The sequence below is a fragment of the Xenopus laevis genome, chromosome 1L (assembly GCF_017654675.1).
Source record: "Xenopus laevis strain J_2021 chromosome 1L, Xenopus_laevis_v10.1, whole genome shotgun sequence".
NCBI classification, from domain to species: domain Eukaryota; kingdom Metazoa; phylum Chordata; class Amphibia; order Anura; family Pipidae; genus Xenopus; species Xenopus laevis.
In genome coordinates this window covers 87,157,567-87,176,719 of record NC_054371.1, presented here as the reverse complement: position 1 = coordinate 87,176,719, position 19,153 = coordinate 87,157,567, and the positions used below count along the sequence as shown (strand labels likewise).

At 37.5% G+C, this 19,153-nt stretch overlaps 1 protein-coding gene across 1 annotated transcript in view; it reads right to left on the bottom strand.

Annotated features, from left to right (window-relative positions):
* The window catches only part of shroom3.L (shroom family member 3 L homeolog), a 113,249-nt gene that overhangs the window by 93,275 nt on the left and 821 nt on the right, over positions 1 to 19,153 (bottom strand). The window lies entirely within an intron of this gene.

Below are 19,153 nucleotides of genomic sequence, written 5' to 3'. Positions count from 1 at the left end.
TCTGGAGCCACAGTTCAAATCTGGGTCGGAGATCCAAGTGAATAAGTTTGGGTGGACACAGTTCAGACTCTGGTAGGGAGGGGGGGATCGAGCTTCATCACATGAAGTAATTTGGTACAATTAGTGACTACTGCTTCACAAAAACTTACAAGTGACCTGGTGCATGCCCTGAACTACAGCTCACCCTAGTAAATGTGGTGACCTCCTATGACTGGAGACTGAGGTCAATGGCAGGGCATCATGAGGAAGCAACAGGACTGAATGACCTGAGTAATCTAGGTTTAGATACAGGACCATGTGGAACCTGTATGTTATAATACCAATGCTTGTTAATAGCTGGAATTGTATATAATATGTGAGTTTTAAGCATCACAATATCACAATATTTCTAATCTGAACAATAACTTTCACCAGATTTATGCTATCCATTATATTTACAGATTCACTATCACATTCCAACATAAAAACCCAACCACAACCTTCGTTAGACAAAGGCAACAACCATGGCATAATGAGTGGAACAAAAAGATTACAGCGAATTAATGAGAACTATACCAGGAAACAGACAGGTATTATACATATCTGTGGAATAATCACCACAGTGCTTCAGATTGCATTCAGTTTGATGCAACATTAATCTATCCCCTTATTTTAATACTCACCTCATGAAAATTAGCAGTGGCACATATAATCCACATGTTTTAAGTCCTAAATATGTGGTATTCCATTTTAACCATTGAGCTTTACAGTGTACCTTGCTAGAATTATTAATTTTTGCAGCAGTATTGTTCTATGCAAAGTTCAATAACCGTATTTTTAACAAGTTTTTCCTAGCTTTCACAAAGTGACCATCCGATACAGGGGCAAATTTACTTACCTCCGAAATTGCTGCAGCGGCAGCTTCGCTGACATCGCACTTCATCAGGCATAGATTTGCCAGGACAACGCTAATTCACGAAAATCCGAAGTTGCGTTCAGGGTTCCGAATGCTTGTGAAGTTGTGCTAGCGATAATACGATAAGCAATTCGAAGTTATGCTAGCAATGCCTAATTAGCATACGTCGTAAAGTTAAAGTACAATGGACGGATGTGTTGCAGTAACTACGTTACACTACACAAGGCCATGGAACCTTAATAAAATAAAATAGAGGTGTTATATTGCCCTACACATGTGCCCACTGTATAGAATAGGTGCCATATGTTAGGAAATGTAGGGGGGAAGGAGGGAACCCAAAAAAGTTTTACCATCTTTTTCAGCCTATCACCCAGCATTTTGGAAGTTTCTACTCTATTGCACTTCACCTGGTCTGAGGTGGCGAAGGCAAGTCTGGCGCAAGAGGTAACGTTCAGTAAAATACGCATCTTAGTGAATCTGTGTAGTTACGTCCATTCGCCAGAGCAAAAATTTGCATGGCATTAGAGTGCAAAGTGGTGCTAGTGGGCAAGTGCCCGTTAGTAAATTGGCGAAGTTCTGAAATGACGTCACGCTGGCCAATTTTGGCCAGCGTTAGTCACTTCGCCCTTTAGTAAATTTGCCCCACAGTTTTTACTGATCTAACAGAAAAATATAGTAGTTTAGACCTATAATTTTTTTGTTGCAAATGTACTAAATGTTTGCGAGTGGAGATATGGGGAAAAAAGGGGTACACTATTTGATTAGCAATGCAGTCCATTCTTGCAGGGGCACAGGCTTCACATGGAACTTAATATGAATAAGAAGCACCAACTGAGCTGGTTCCTTTGGCCTCAGTTACTACGAGTATAAGGAAAAAATTGATGCATTTTTAGCAAGGTAGTTCAGAGGCCTAATCTTTCACACAAAGACCCATGTGCCGCTTGTGCCCTGAGAATGGTGCAAAAAGTGTTGCTTCTCACAGAGTATGCTGTGTTACTTGGGTGCTAGCTACATACAGTATACAAGGGACAGAAAATGAGCAGTGCAAGAGAATTGCAGGATTAAGACAAGATGTCCACTCAACCCATTATCAAAAGGACACTTAGACAATGTGTGTATTAATCTACTAAAAATGCATCAGGTCAGCCCAGTGGTAGCCAATTAAAGGACACCCATTTCCTTGAAAGAGAGCAAGTTGAAGGTAAAACTCAGTCCTGGTGTAAAATGAATGACAAAAAGTGAGTGTAGTACTGGTAGACCAGGGATGAATTAGATTTAAAGGTGGCCAGACACAGAGAGATCTGCTCATTTGGCGATGTTGCCAAACGAGTGGATCTCTTCCCAATATGCCCACCATGATGATCTGATGATAATGCAGCAGTATGGGTGGTCGGATTGCGGGACTGCATCAACGAACAGATGCGGTCCGCAATCAGACGGGATTTTTAGCCCTTCCCGATCGACATCTGGCTGTTTTTTTGGCAGATATTGATCAGAGAGGGCCAATAAGTTGCCGACTCGTCTGTTGGCAGCTTTTCTCAGCCCGTGTATGGCCACCTTTTGTTGGCCAGCTTGAAATTATTACAAAATGTGTACAAACAATCCCTAATTTGTTTAAAGGGGGGGGCAGCATATTTAATTAGTGTTGTAGTGATGTAATTTATGCCACATGACCGAATTACTGTAAAATACAAAGATATGAAAAGCTACTTTAAATTTCCATGACCTGTATAAAAGCACTTAGCCTTTGTCCTTGTACTTTATATGGCCAAGGTTTATATGGTTTATATGGTCCTCAGTGGCTTATACAATCCTGATATTTTACAATAGGAGTACATTATTCACTATTTAATCATTGGTTGTCTTATAGCAACAATAAGCCTATTCTCAATGCCATACCAATTTATTGACCTTTTCTTTCTATATTCAACAACGTTTACCTGCCCCTTAGGGTACCAGAGTGGAGAATGTATAATTCATTATCACCTCTGCAAACAAAGAAGCCTCCCTTCACTAGATTCCTTGTCCTTGTTAAATGATATGCCTGTTGCTTAAGGTTCCAGCAATTTACTGCTCTTGCTCCAGGCAAATCATTTCACAGAGGAATGGTGTTCTCAGGAAGCTGATAGCAGACTAAATTACTTAGTAAATATGATATCTAAGCTAACATGGGACCACAACAACCGATTCTTTAGTATTCTGTGAGAACCAACACATATATATCTGATCTCAAAATACAATTCATTAAAAGTTAATTGGAAAATGTAATGTTCTTTATCAGAAAACTGTTTTTCTATGTGTGATTTAAACAGTAAGAGATAAAACTCTACAAATATAATACACAAATAAACAGCTAGGTCTAATATTATACCACTAGCTTTCACCATTTTCTTTACCATCCTCTCTTCTCCTCCTACCGCATTTCTTTTTACATCACTCCAGGTGTACATATAGGACACACCTCCCCATTCACTTATATCCTGTTATTTAATACACTATTCAGCTCTCAAATCTTCCATCTGCATTCTTATCCCTAACAGTTTCCTGTTCTCATTTCTTTACCTATTGCTTTGCCCTTTTATCTTTTTTTTCTGCCACTGAAACTGCCAGCAGAGGGGTTCACACTGCTGTTTGGTGACAGCTGGCGGAATCATTTACTGTCACTATCAGTTGTAAGTTTATAATATAAATATATTTATGGAACTGGCTATTTGTGCAAAGTATATATGGCATTGGTTATTTATGCAAAGTGATTTATATATAAATTTTTCTTGACGACTTTGAGATGTATACATTTTTAAGGGACTATGCCAAATTACAATAGATTAGACATATTGAAACTAAAATGAAATTTGAGCTGTTGATACATGCTGTGAAAGATACGATACGAATGTCCCACAGAGGCAAATCTGTGATTAGATATAGGGTAAGCAGGGTCAATCCCCTTTCACTTTTGATTTAAGGGTTAATCCCCCTTTGAAATTTGATTGGTTTTAAGAAAAAATGGGAGGGATTACCTGGGTTTAAATTTTCTGTGGAACATGCTGCTGATAGAGACACCAGAGGGTACGAAACGCGTAAGGTGCGTCATGTGGGGGCAGTATGTATCAAAAACTTTTTAAAATGTGAATACTAATAAATAATTTATTTATACTGAAAATAAGCCTTGGGAAATATATATTTTGATATAAATTTTTGTGTACTATCAGTTGTAATCCACAAACTGTGGGCCTGTCGGCTGCATGTGGCCCACACATTGCAGACTGCCTTGCACCATCATAGTCATATTGCAACTCCTTAGTATCCTTACATTTATTGTTGCTGGTCTTCTCTGACTTCTATGAACATTGCAGAATGCAGATCATCCCTTAGTCTAGAAAGCAATTGTTCTTGACTTTATAATTACTTTAATCTGATCCCAAAGCTCTCCTGCACTTGGTCCAATTTTAACATGAACTATATGCATTTCAGCCACACATCAAATAGCAAGGGAACTACAGGTATGGGATCCATTATCTGGAAACCTGTTATCCAGAAAGCTCTACATTACGGGAAGGCCATCTCCCATAGACTCCACTTTAATTGAATAATTCCATTATTTTTTCCCTGTAATAATAAAACAGTACCTTGTACTTTATCCCAACTAAGATATAATTAATCCTTATTGGAGTCAAAACAATCCTATTGGGTTAAATTAATGTTTGAATAATTTTCAAGAGACTTAAGGCATTGTGATCCAAATTACAGAAAGATCCCTTATCCGGAAAGCCCCAGGTCCCAAGCATTCTGGATAACAGATCCCAAACATCTATAGTTAATTTGCTAGTTATTGGTCAACAAAAGTAGTAGTAGTAGTGCTTACAAGTCCATCCTATCCACCTGTTTGACTTAACTGCATACAATTTTGTTGAAAGACTTGCAACTATAGTTTCAAGTGCCTCCAAAGATTTTGTCACTTATAGTATTTTGATACTTTATAAAATAAAATGTGTAATTTTTCTTTATAGTTTTAGGAAGCATTTATGCCACTCAGATTAAGAAGAAAGAACATAGAAAATTCAATTACAGCATAGCTTCCGTCCCCATAACTTACTGTAAAAAAAAAAAAAAAAGTCACATAAAAGCAGACTGTGTTTAATGCCCATCACTGTGTGAAAGGAATCTGTGGCCAAAAGGCTTATTCATGAGCACCTCTCTTGCTCCCTTTTTATTAATAAAAATCATTCTTGAGAGGCTGTTGCCATGAAACTCCATGGTTCACAAGAGATGTCAGTGAGGGTTGCTGGCCGTGCTTGGCTCTGAAGCTCTCCACTCAAGCATGCCATTAACATTCTTTAGATGCTTTGGGCTATCCAGTCTCTGAGACAATTCCCTGAGCATGCTTTTCCATCTAATCCGGTCATCCCAGTGACTTCCACTATTACACTGCAGATATGCTATCACTGGAATAGGGCTAAAGGGTACAGCTTTTCCCAGTCTCATGGAAAAAACATAACCTATTTGATCGAATGCATGGACTGATCCAAATTATGTGAACTACTAATGGATTCAAAGCTCTCTCATGAACATCTGCAAAGGGTAATTTTTCAAGCGTAATTTAGCATATGTAGAAATGCTGTTTATCTTCCTTGTTTCATGTTAGGAATTTACTGTAAAAAAAATCCTTACTCTTTGCACTTATTCATTTGAGTGATAGCTGATGTATTACTTGTCTCAGTTATCTATTTTATGTGCTGGGAACAGTTGAAATGGAGCGAGACACATAGAAGCTCCCACTCTGATGTTCTATTTGGGCTTTCAAGTCTTGTTTGTGTGTATGTGTATATTTCTCAGACTCCAAATAGCCCAAACTACAGTTACATTTATATGAAAACACGTTCTTAACCTTCACCCTGCTATAATTTCAAGGTTATACATATTCAGCCATAAATCCTGTTATGAGTGCATTTAGTCTGGGCCTCCAATCCATTAGCTTGTCCCCAACTTCCCCTCCCGTTTGGGAACCACTATTTCTATGTTTTTTATATATTAGTGGGGCTTACTAATATAGGTGATAAATTATATCAGTGTTGTTCCCTGCAGTATCTAATATGCTCTTTGCTCTCATTTTCTAGTATTGTTAAGCCCGCACTCCTTGCTCACAGAAACCCTACATATCAAAACAGCAAAGTGGATCTGAAATTAACAAATACATTGAAATAAGATAATATGGTTCAGTTACTGATGGTGGTGCAGGATTCAAGTGAAAAAAAGGTAAAAGCTGGATCTTTCTACTTTGCAATCTGCCCAGCCATCAATGCCTGTGGACATAGCTTTATCCTCACCAGATTAAACCTGTGCTTTCTTTGTTTGGCAATGTTGTATTCGTGAGAGGCATTTGGAGGAAGGCCCTACAGTAGGGATTGGATTGCCTTGTTCCCAACTACTACTGCACCTTGCACGGGTGGTGCAAAGTGCAACAGGACCCCAAATGCAAGTGCTCATTCAGTGTCCACAAAGGGGTGTGATTTTATGTCCCTTAATCCATTACATCTGAATCCCTGTAAACTAGTCCCATCTTGATATGTGCAAATGTTAATGTATCTCTGTATATAAATCTATATAAATATATATAGGCATATACACACAATATTGAAGATTCAAAGTTTCTTTTTGTTTGTAACAACCAGACTAACACACGCCCTTATGTATACTTTAGGCAAATTTGCAATCTTATTATCACCACAGAAAAAAACATGTTTCCTGCAATTTATCATTTTTGATCATTGTTACCCATGCTCAAAGCTTTCATCTGGCATGGAGTTAAAATCTGGATAAAATGCTGGAAAACTTTTGGATATAATAGTACATAACCTAAGGTAAAGTAAAAACAACTTGCTGTACAAAAAATATTCAGAAATAACATAAAAAGCATATTTCTGTACTGGAGTATGGACCTTGGAACACTTGGAGGTGGATTTGTTAAGAGATAATGGAATATAGATTGTATTGGGTAAGTAAACAATGGTTGGGAAATTAAATAAACTTCAGAAATCGAATAGCCGCGAGTGCATTAGCGCAGACGTTTTTTCATTATAGCAGGCGGAAGGCAGGAGGAAGGCAGTTCGGGGAGATTGTCGCCCCGAAGAAGAGGTGATTAGTCGCCAGGCGCGGGTAGGCAGAAGAGGCACGTGCCTAGAGAGCAATGAAGTGGGGGGCAAGCACATACCTCTTCAGCTACCTATAGCTGGGCAGCTGCAAAACACAAAATGGAGTATGGAATAGAGGGCCCAGCGCGCTCTCCTCAAATCATGCCAGGGACTCATTTATCCAGCTTTTCCTAAGCTGGCAAAAAAAATGCGGCCTTGTTGCTGCAACAACAGACACCGCTGGAGCTAACCATGTACCAAATTTAACACTGGTGAAAAATACACACAATAATGATTGTGTCCAGCACATCTCTCACAATTTATAAATATAGAACAATTTTTCATACAAAAGCATTACATCCACACGTACCTATAAATGAAGTAGAAGAGTTACATCTATTAAATGCAGATATCTTAAATGTTCCCCCTTTTTTTCTAATGAAGGTACTGTATATGGATATATAAGGTGCATTGTACACTGCTGGAGAGCTGGAGAATTGGGCAGCCCTGTATTGAGAAATACATTTAATAATCCAGCAATAGCAAAGCACATGCAAAACCTGTTATTTTTGTATACAAATTGATTACATTGCTAATTACATACATGTAAAGATCAGTTTGATTAGCCAAATGAACAGATCTGCTGACCAAATAGAGCTGAACTGGTGGTCCATTTATGATTGCTTGTGCTGTTTGGCACAGCAATCTTGAATGAAACCCCATGTGACGTGACTTTAGTTATCACGCTGGGTTTTGTGTGGAAATAAGCACATCAATCTTCCAAAGTTTGTCAAAACATTTGTAACAAAGAAAGACTTCGGCAGCTTTTAAATGCCCAAAAGCACTAGCAATCTTAAATGAGTTTGACAATATTGTCACATGCAATCAATAGATAGCTTGTAAATACCTTCTTTTTAATAGAAAATTATTACATTGCTAATACCTTATATATGTATATTCTATTTTATATTTTTATATCATGTGACCTTTCCGGAATACTATTATTTTTATACGATCTATCTGAATTTCAGTGTTTGCTGTCACATTGCTTCTTCAGATGAGTAGAATTAAATATTTCTCATGGAATGCAAAGAAATATTGCCCTACAGAGACAGTAGGTCAGTAAAGAAATAAAAAAAAAGTAAAGAAATAATCAGACAAAGAAACTTCAGGTAACTTTGTGCCGTATATGTTTCACCACTGGCGATTTGAATTTTAGACACAGGGAAGGAAACAAGGCACATTTTGTCACCAGAGGTAGCGAAGATTTATTGCAGGCAACAAAACGTTCAGTTTGGCGCGAGCCATTACATGTACACTATTCTGAAAGTCAGTCTAGTGAGGGAATGTAATAACTTTTATTAGCGCAAAACAAGATTGCAAAGTACTATTACGATCACTTAAGCCCCAAACTTACATTGTTTGCTTTCTCTTTGTCCGATTTCAGGCCTCAATGACTTCCTCGCAAAGTTTGCAAACAAATGCATTTTGCGGACATGCGTAGTGTATCTAATAAAATTTTGCAATCACAAAGCTCTTTTTGGGACAAATTATTTAACAAAACTCCATCGATAATGAACAATGTAATCATTGTCAGCAAATGATTTTACATTGAGAGCAGCGCTAAACATTCGCAAAAATGTGATTTTGCACACCGATTGTGATTTTTATTATATTCCCCATTAAATGTGGTGAACACTAGTAAATTTTGTTGGTACAATGACTGGTATAAAGGTATATTGTTAGGTGTAAAGTGTGACATAAGATCCTTTGAAATCTGGTTTTATTAGACATTTGAACAGTAACAATCACTGGCGGGGCATGACAGCAGGACTTGCAGCTGGGCCCCCTCCAGACACAATCTCCAATCCAGATTTAGACCCGCAAGGCCCCAAAGTACCCCTGGTAGTTGTGCCACTGCATTTATATTCCGAGTACTCCTTAAACTCCCCAGTAATGTCCCAGTCGCTCTTGCATCTTTATCATGCAATCAGGAAAATGTGGCAGATATAATAATAGAACCATTGATCTGAAAGAACACACAGTATATTCAAGCCTTTTCCAGTGTAGTTTTCTGTTTTTTACACTTTCAACAAAACCATTTCATTACTAGAATACAACAATCTTATATAAATCATGTACATCAGGCCAATTTTATGCTACCTTCAGATGACGCCTATTGACACTGAATTGAATAATAATTTTAAGTAATTGTAATAATGATAATTTGTGACAATACATTATTTAATCAATTGATTATCACTCTGCAGTCAGATAAACATTTATGCTTCTGCTCATGTTTAACATCTAGAGCAGGGGTCCCATTTCAATGTGCTATGGTTTGTGGAGCTATTTAACCACTCTTTTGTTTAATTTATTAAATCTTCTCTAATCAGAATGTATGACCTTGATTCTGCCGGAAGGACCTATTGGTTAATACAGTATAGCATCAGAGGGTTTACTGTATGGTCCCCTTTTATATTTATACATAGTTATTATAACTTCCCATACGTGCCTCTTCTTTATTCTAAACTTTCACAACTTGGCCAGATATTCTTCATAACTGAGATTTTCCATACCCTTTACCAGCTTTGTTGCCCTTCTTTGGACTCTCTCGGTTTCAATAATATCCCATTTAAGCACTGGAGACCAAAACATATTACAGATAAGGCCTTGCCAGTGCTTTGCAAAGAGGAAAATTTACCCTCTCCTTCTGCAAATCTATTAATACAATCTAAATATATTAATACAGCTCAAAACCTTGTTTGCACATGTAGCTGCTGCATGGCATTGCTTGCTACAGCCAAGTATATTATCCAAGAAGCCCTTCTTTTTCATGAATTTGCCAAAAAATTCCACATCCGGGATAGAATTAATGGGGCTGCATAGTTTCATGTTAACTGCAAACATTGATATATTGTTACAATACCATACCCGATTTTGACAGCTCAACCTGCAGTCCCGGGTTTGTTACTGAAATGTCTAACTTTCTCTTTGATCTCCTGCACTGAACAGCCAGAAAAAGATACAAAGTTTCTAGCTTAATTGGCTTTTGGCAGAGAGCCCAGAATAGATACTTAGATACTTTTGTAAGAATATAAGATAAGCAGGTCTCTTGGGAGAACTTAGACACACAGTTTAAAGGGCAATTCACCTTCATTAGCAAAACTGTTATAACACATAGGGGTATATTTATCAAAGAGTGAAGTTAATAGTGAAGTTCCGCCACTAGAGTGAAATTCCGCCACTCTCCATTCATTTCTATGGGATTTTTATAGGCGTATTTATCAAAGGGTGAACTTTCACTTTCACCCATTGATAAATACGCCTTTCAAAATCCCATAGAAATGAGAGCTGCGGAATTTCACTCTAGTGGCGGAACTTCACTCTTTGATAAATTTACCCCATAAAATCCACAGAAATGTGTTCATAAGCTTTCATAAAATTTTGTAAAATGGACATGGTAATTAGGGGGTGGGGCCCACAATTTGGGCATGGTCAAAAAAAATTGCCACGCTAATCTTTTTGTCCCTCTTTCTATTTTCAAAATTTTGGGAGGTATGCAATACCCTCCCTTAAGTCATTCATTCATAATTTTTTTAAAGAAAGTGAACCTAATGAAGAACCCACAAGAAAACATACTCCTAGTAGAGATGTGCCATTGTACCATTGACAACCATCCTCTGTACACAATCCTTTAGCCAGTTAAAACTTTGGAAAAATATAATAAATTACATCTAGTGTAACCCCCACTGTCCAATTTGCTGCTAACTTCCGCAATTAATTTTGTTTGATACAATGTGTTCTTCATAATTCTATGCTCATTATTTTGCCATTATCCAGAACTTATTTTAATTATGATTCCTTAACATACCTTCATATCACTTGTCCATCACAGATGTCAAAGTTACTGGCCTATATCTAGCAGGCTGAGATTATAATCCCTCTTCAATATTGGCATTACATCAATTTTCCTCCAATCCATAGGTACCATGACAGATGAAAGAGTTAAAAGTCTGAGAAAATCAGTAAATGTATAATGGCTAAAACTGAACTAAGCTTGAGGGTATATTCTATAAGGCCTTGGGGAGTACATTAACTTTGAGTTGACATTTAAGTATCATATCCTGTCCAATAATTCTAAAGTTATTAGTTAATATTTGTATAACTTTCTGTTCTCTGAATCTGAGTCTTGAAGCCAGTTCTCCTTCAGGTCTTAAATCAACTGGCTTCTGCTACCTTGTTTCAGGAGTGAGACTAATTGTGCAGAAATTGTAAACAGACAGATACTGCTTTTAATAGTAAATATATATATCTATATCTATCTATCTATCTATCTATCTATCTATCTATCTATCTATCTATCTATCTATCTATCTATCTATCTATATATATATATATATATATATATATATATTAATTAAACGTATGAAGATTTGTAATGAATATATATTTATGAGTACCTTAAAATTACATTTGATGTCATTATGGAGAAAAAAAAACTGTTTTTTGGGGTAGTTAGCTTTTAATAAAAAATAACTTGTGGCAATTAATCATATGAACAGGACATCAACTTACAGCTCAATCAGTAACATGCTTATTTTTCTTAGTGGCAGGCCCACAAACATCTACTTGATGTGCTGGCCACAACCATAAGAACCACAGTGAGTTGAGATTTACTCTTATAAACACATGGTTTATATATTTGTGCGTATACCTTCCATTTCAGACTGGTACATATGCCAAGGTATAGACTTATGTATATACAGTCCAATCTAGACAAACTTAACTGAGAATGATGTACTATTATATAAACTGGAAGAGCTATAAAATTTATAGCACTATAAAAAAAGGAACTAAACTTAATGATGCTCTCTCTTTAACTGATACCATGCCAAGCCCTGAATCACTTATTGCTTCAAGGTATAAAACATTACACTGTACTTGTTGCTATCTTGAGGTGTGGCCTTAAAGATAAGAATAGGTAATGTTTGGTCTTGTGACTGATCATATAATAGTGGTGCTCACTGGTATAACTCCTGGCCGGTGCAGTTTTCTGCAGATAGGAGCACCGGCCCGGGGATTCAGGTAAATCAATACAATCACTTGGGGGTGCCTAACATTTGGCACCCCCAAGTGCAAACAGACTTTCCTTCTCCTTTAACCAAGATCCATCCCCTTCCAATGTGAAGGACACACCTTTAATAACAAACAAACAAAAAACTATAGCTTAAAAATGAGTAGGATAGAAATGATACACATCATGTTTTGGGCTTCTGAACCAGCCCAAGGTGACCACAGCCTTTAAGCAGTGAAGATAAAATAAAGCAGTTATAGCCACTGTCTTTTTAGGATTTACTTCAGCTTTAAACTTAATGAAACTGCTGTTTCATTTGCAGCTATAGCTAAACCAGCAGAATTGCAGTTATAGAAAAAAACACCAGAATGCTTCCCATAATGTCACAGGATTTAACAGGTCACCCACCATGCTGGCCACCCATCCCAGCCATGCTCAGATGTACAAGGCAAGATAGCCCCAGTTTGAACCCCTGTTTTGACAACTACCCAAACTGTACTGAGCCCATTGCCAAGCTCCCTTTCTCCTGTTCAGACAGCATTCATTTTTGGTATGTAAGTTTCTACATAATCAACTGAATACTCATGGACATTCACAGGTGCATTGATAACCCATGACAGATATTGTACAGTTAATTGCTATATGAAAGAACAGCCCATGTGTTTTCAGGCTAAAGGTGAGCCCATTTATCATTTAGCTATGTGCTCATCCACTGAATCATGAAGTCAGTTGCAGGAGAATGAAATTCTTTAATAATGAAACCATCATTCTGAATCTCAGTATTTGCACGCCTGTTGATGGACAGCTCAATAAATCTGGTTCTTGCAATTATTAGCAAATTCTTTTTTGCTATTATTTCATCATTTGGACAGCGTAAAGTGTGATCTAGTCAGGCTTAGCTGCTGGCAAGTATCTAAATTGATGCCTTATGAATCATTCCTGACTCTGCTTTAACTTACTACCTGAATATAGTAAAACAAAAAATACCATATTACTTTTTTATAAGCACATTGCAATATAAAGTAAATCAAACAGCTATGCACTTGCATAATCAGACACAGACCCACCGTCACCTTAGAGATGGGAACAGCTACTGTTTCAAAGACACCAAAAGCCTATGTTAAATGAGTCTCAACAGGGCCAAGCTGTACAAAACTAAGTGGGTATATAATAGCAGCCCTGAATGGGAATGATGGAGTTCATTCAGATCCACTCTAGGGATAATTTAGAAACCTAAGCAAAAATATTTAGTCCAATAACCCCTGACAACTAAATGGCAAATAATTATATTATAATGGCAATTTTCTATGGGTTTCTGGCCAGGCCCTTGTTAGAGTTAGAAGCCTTCTCAAGCTGTGTAGCAAGAGTGTGCTGACATCTTCAGAAATGACCCTCTCCTAAGCTTGCATCGACTGAGCTTTGAAACGAATGCAAACTGTGTTTTGCCTGTAGGGCTGTAGTTTAGTGCTTAAAGCTAAACTATCACTAAAGTATTTCTTGTTCTCATGTCAAAGACTTATATGCAACGCCCTTATATATTTAATTAAAGGTGAGAATTGCTTTGCAAAGTTTCAGATATTTGAAATTCATGTTCACATAATAACAGGTTGCATGGCAACACTCTTCTTTAGTATTGACAAAATCATAATCTCCAGCTTTGCGTTACACCTGCCTAACAGATGACCAAGCTGAGTAATGTAATAAAAACTGCCAAATTTGCACCAGGTTTAGTAACCCAAGTAGATGTTTGATTTCATACAGATGACCCCTAAATTCTGCCTGCTGATTGGTTGCTATGGCTTACCCAGATTTAGTGCAAACTTTACAACTTTTATTATATTACCAAATACAGCACTGGAAAAAACAAAACGTGTTTTCATAAGAATGACTTTCTCCCAGAAAATGATAAAACTGTAATAAACTGAAATATATGTTAAGTACAATACAATACATTTTAATTAAAATGGATATTAACTTTTACCCCAATGATCAGCATCACTAACAACAAATTATGTAAATCCATGGACTAGTTATTTTAAGTGGCAGACTAGTTGCATCGAGGAATAACAATTAGATCTTTCAGCGCTAAGCTCTAACACCCAATTAAACAGAATTGTGTTCACCTGTTAAAAGTAGTCAATCATATTCTGAAGAACTGACACATTCCTTTGTTAAATGTGTCAATTCCTTAAACATTTTCCTGTTTCATAGAAAGGCTACATTTTTAATATTGAATCCTTAAGGATCTCCAGTTCAAATGTTAGTATTAGTTGTAATCTCTCTGCACCTCCTCAGGCACCACACCTAGACTGCAAGTTCTGTAAGATATGGAATCACTCCTGTTGATTTAGCAAAACCTTTGCAAAGTAACCCATAGCAACCTAAAACTAAACTTTGTTTAGTATAGTACTATTGCAACAATGAAAGCAGTGGTCTGGTGGATGCATATAGCATTAGCAATAATTTGCACTTTTCGATTTGCAATTGGCAAATGAGTACCAAAGTGCTTAAAATGACTGCTTATAATAAGCCATGCATCGCATATTGATTCCTAGAAACATAAAGTAATATATATAACACATTTTGTACCAGGTCAGCCCTAGTTGCTAACACAGTCTCCCTGGGCCATTAAGCATGTTCTTAAAAAAAAACACTAAGGGGCAAATATACTTGCCTCTGAAATTGCGCCAGTGACGGCTTTGCTGAAATCGAAACACTTCGGCAGGCGTAGATTCGCCTGGACAACGCTAATTCACGAAAATCCAAAGTTGCATCCAGGGTTCTGATAGCTAGCGAAGTTGCACCAGCGATAATACGATAAACAGTTCGAAGTTGCGCTAGCGATGCCTAATTAGCAAACGGCGTGACGTTAAAATACAATGGATATATATGTTGCAGCAATTACATTACACTACACAAGGCCAGGGAACCTTAATAAAATAAAATAGAGGTATAATATTGCCCTACACCTGTGGTCACTGTATAGTTTAGGTGCCATATGTTAGGAAATGTAGGGGGGAAGGAGGTACCCCAAAAAAAATTTACAATCTTTTTCAGCCTATCACCCTGTAAAAAGTAAATGACGCCAGTGTTTTTTGGGACTTAGAAAATTTTCAACTATTTTTGAACAAACTCCTATCTACTCTATTGCACTTCAGATGGTCTGAGCTGGCAAAGTAAACTCTGGCGCAAGAGGTAACGTTCAGAAAAATCCACATCTTAGTGAATTAGCGTAGTTATGTCCCTTCGCCAGAGTGCAACTTCGTCTGGCATAAGGTAACGAAGTACCGCGAGTCTACTTTGCTAGCAAATTGATGGCAGGGACCCTTAGTAAACCGGCGAAGTGGCAAAATGACGTCACGCTGGTGAATTTTCGCCAGCGTTAGCGTTAGCGTTAGTGTTAGTAAATTTGCCCCTAAATCTGTTGGTCTGTATTGAGCCATAGCAGCGCCATATTGCCAAAGCTCCCAGGGTTCTGAGTGCTGCGGTTGGGTCTCTGAACGAACAGAACATTTATCCTGCCTGTGCTAAGATGATGGCAGCACACAGAGAACACTAATAAGATGGAGCTGTCACAGTTCATTGCCCAAGCAGACCAGGATAGTGACTGGGATCATGGTGGAAAGTGCCTTATAAATTGGAAGATTTTAGTGTTGTTGACTTGTACTTGAAATAATATATGAGACTGTGAAACGGAAATTGGTTTCCAAACTTCTCCTATAAACTTGAATGCAGATAGTGACACTTTCTCCCCTATGCCTCTCAAAACATATAATGGTCCAGCCCAGGTCATTGGTTTAGAATATTTTTCTCCAGTAGATTCTGAAGAGAATATTTATAAATATATAGTGAATAAAGTACCCCCTCTTGTAAAATATAAGGATATTATAAGTTACCGAGGAGTTTCATGACCCTATAAAAACACGAGGCCGAAGGCCGAGTGTTTTTATACAGGTCATGGAACTCCGACGTAACTTATAATATCCTCATATTTTACAACTGGGGGTACTTTATTTATTATAATACACAAATTTTAGTGAGTCATGTGACAGAAATTACATCACTACTCACCGTTTATAACTGATGACATCACTACTCACCGTTTATAAGGATATAATTTACAAGATATTCATGGCTTTTGTGTATTATATATATATAAATGCTTCTCTGAACACAATACATACTACCCAAAATGTAACATTTTCAGCAAAAACAAAATGTACAAATGTCTCTGTTGAAAAGACCAGTATACCAGCCGGTGAAATAATATTTTGTTTACCCAATAAGTTTGCAATTTACTATTCACCATTTCATATATATGCTCAAGGGTTTCATGTGCCGAGGGCTTTTATACTGGCAGTTTTGTAGATATTCTTGTTCTCTGTTAATATGAAAACAGTTAATTATTAAATGGCTAATAAAGTCCCCACACAGGTCTTCCATTTTCTTGTCAGCCTACATTGCTTTTTACAGGTCGAAGTTAAACAAACTTGAAGATATTATACCAGCATAATCTCATCCAATGGTCCAAAGTCATCTGTTTATTGCTTTGCAGGGTAATTAAGAAACAACAGGTATTGGAAAATGCAGTTCAGGGGAAGAGGTGTGTTAGAGGAAATAAACTGCTATTTATAAGCAGTGTCTATTTTCCATTAACTTTCTCTTAAATAAAACATTTGGCTAGTTGTTTTTGACATTGCATAGAACAACAGGATATCTATCATGCATGTATGAGCTTGGTGGCAACCCTGTCTATAACAATGATTGAAAGTTTCTATACTTCTTGCCTTGTTTGAGGCATTTTGCAGCACCAACTGTGACTTCACAATAGTGTGGTTGTGTTCACATCATCAGAACTGATGATCTCCCATCCGCTCCTTAGGGCAAATTCACGAAAGGGCAAATTTTCACCAGTGACCACTTTGACAGACTCTTCACCACTTCCCTAGGTGCAAATTCGTTACCTCTAATGCACTACAGGTATAGGATCCCTTATCCAGAAAACTGATATCCAGAAAGCTCCGAATTACGGAATGGCTGTCTCACATAGACTCCATTTTATCCAAATAATCCAAATTTTTAAAAATATTTTCCTTTTTCTCTGTAATAATAAAACAGTAGCTGGTACTTGATCCCAACTAAGATATAATTAATCCTTATTGGAAGCAAAACCAGCCTATTGGGTTTACATGATTTTCTAGTTGACTTAAGGTATGAAGATCCAAATTACAGAAAGATCTGTTATCCAGAAAACCCCAGGTCCCAGCATTCTGGATAACAGGTCCCATACCTGTACTATGCGAAGTTGCGTCTCAGCAGCCGAACTATGGCAAATTTTTGCTAGCATTACTTCGGCTGGGTGAGCATTTCATAGTGAATTTTTGCTAGCGTTCATTTCTGCCTAGCGCATGAACAGTTAATTTGAATGGGGTGGGGGGTATCTAAAAGTCGTATGGACATCTTTAATAGTAATGTTGGTGCAAATGCTTGAAGGGGCCACTTTTTAAAACACATGTCCAATGAGCCATGATAAAGACAGAAGAGATCCTCTAATGCCCTAGACAAGAGCCCATTCTTAAACAAATCTGGCATGCCCCTCAAATTAGTTTTAAAAAATTCCTCATACATAAATCTTTAATAGTCTGGACTTTTGAAGGCAATGAAGGCAATCCCGCTTTAAAAAAACTAAAGTCGCCAGCGTTTTTTTTAAATTTTAATGATTTTCCAGCATACAGGATATGATGTTACTGACATAAGATTTATTTTTATCAGTTTGCCTGGTCTGAGGTGGCAAAATAAACTCTGGAAAAAGTAACGTTCAGTAAAATTTCGATCTTAGTGAATTTGCAGACTAACGACCACTCAACAGAGCGAAAAGTCGCCTGGCTATAGGGTGCGAACGAACGCTAGCGATAATTTGCCATAATTTCAAATTAGAGGTGGCAAATATAGCTTTATAGATTATTACCAAGAGAAATTGGTATATTTGGGCACTAGGGGCTTTATCGTTCTTTATCTTCTGTACTTCAAATTGGCTGTGCAACTTCACTTGTGTGTCAATAAACATGACTTAATTCTTTTGGTTATGGAAAAAAGTTTTTGTCTAAAAAAAAATTGGATTGCAGAGAAAGTGTTAATACGCCAAGTCTAGAGCCAGCATTTACTAAGTTGAACTTTGGGACACCGGTCTTAAAATACCTGAACATTCACTTCCCTCAGGGACTGACCTAAGGTCTGCACAGATGCTACAAACCTAAAAATCTAAAGGACAAACCTGTTAAACTAGCGTACCTCCCCAAACAAGGTACGGCATATGGTTTAAAGAATCAGTATCATTTAGAAATGATGATGATTATAGAAGGAAACATGTAAGGCCAGTGGACAGGTTAAGGACCACACGATTCACTAGAAGGCCAAATCCTCACCATATCCTCAAGAGGACAGCCCCACACTGGGCAGTAGTGATGTGCGGGTCAGGAAAAACTCAACCCTCAAAAACATAACCCACACCCAACCCTTACCTGCAAAATGTTTCCATTGTAGAACCCTCACCCAACCCATGCCCGCAGATCAGTGGTGCGAGTCACAAAAAGCATATCTCAGAAAACGCAGCCACTACAATACTGTAGTACACCAGTGTGACCCGCACCGACCTATCATGAATGCCCAAAATTCAGTCCAAACCCACGCAACCCACACAAAACTACTCAAATAAATATACACAAATATAGTAATATAAATAACCAGTAAAAAAAGAATGATGTGTATGGACTAGAAGTGTAGCTCAGTAACAGTGGTGGTTTGTCATTAGAACCATTAATCAGCAATCTTCTAGCTCTCAGAATTATGCTTTCTGTGCATTATCATTTCTACAAAGCAGATGACCTGTGGCATAGAACTGAATATAAAAGACAAGGAGCAATTTTATAAAGCTGTTGCTTACACTGGGGGAATGCCCAAAGCGACTGCAATTACCAGTCTAATAAGGGTTGTTAAAACACAGGCAGTCCTCCAACTAAGAATAAGCCGTGACATACAACTCTCACAGGTAAC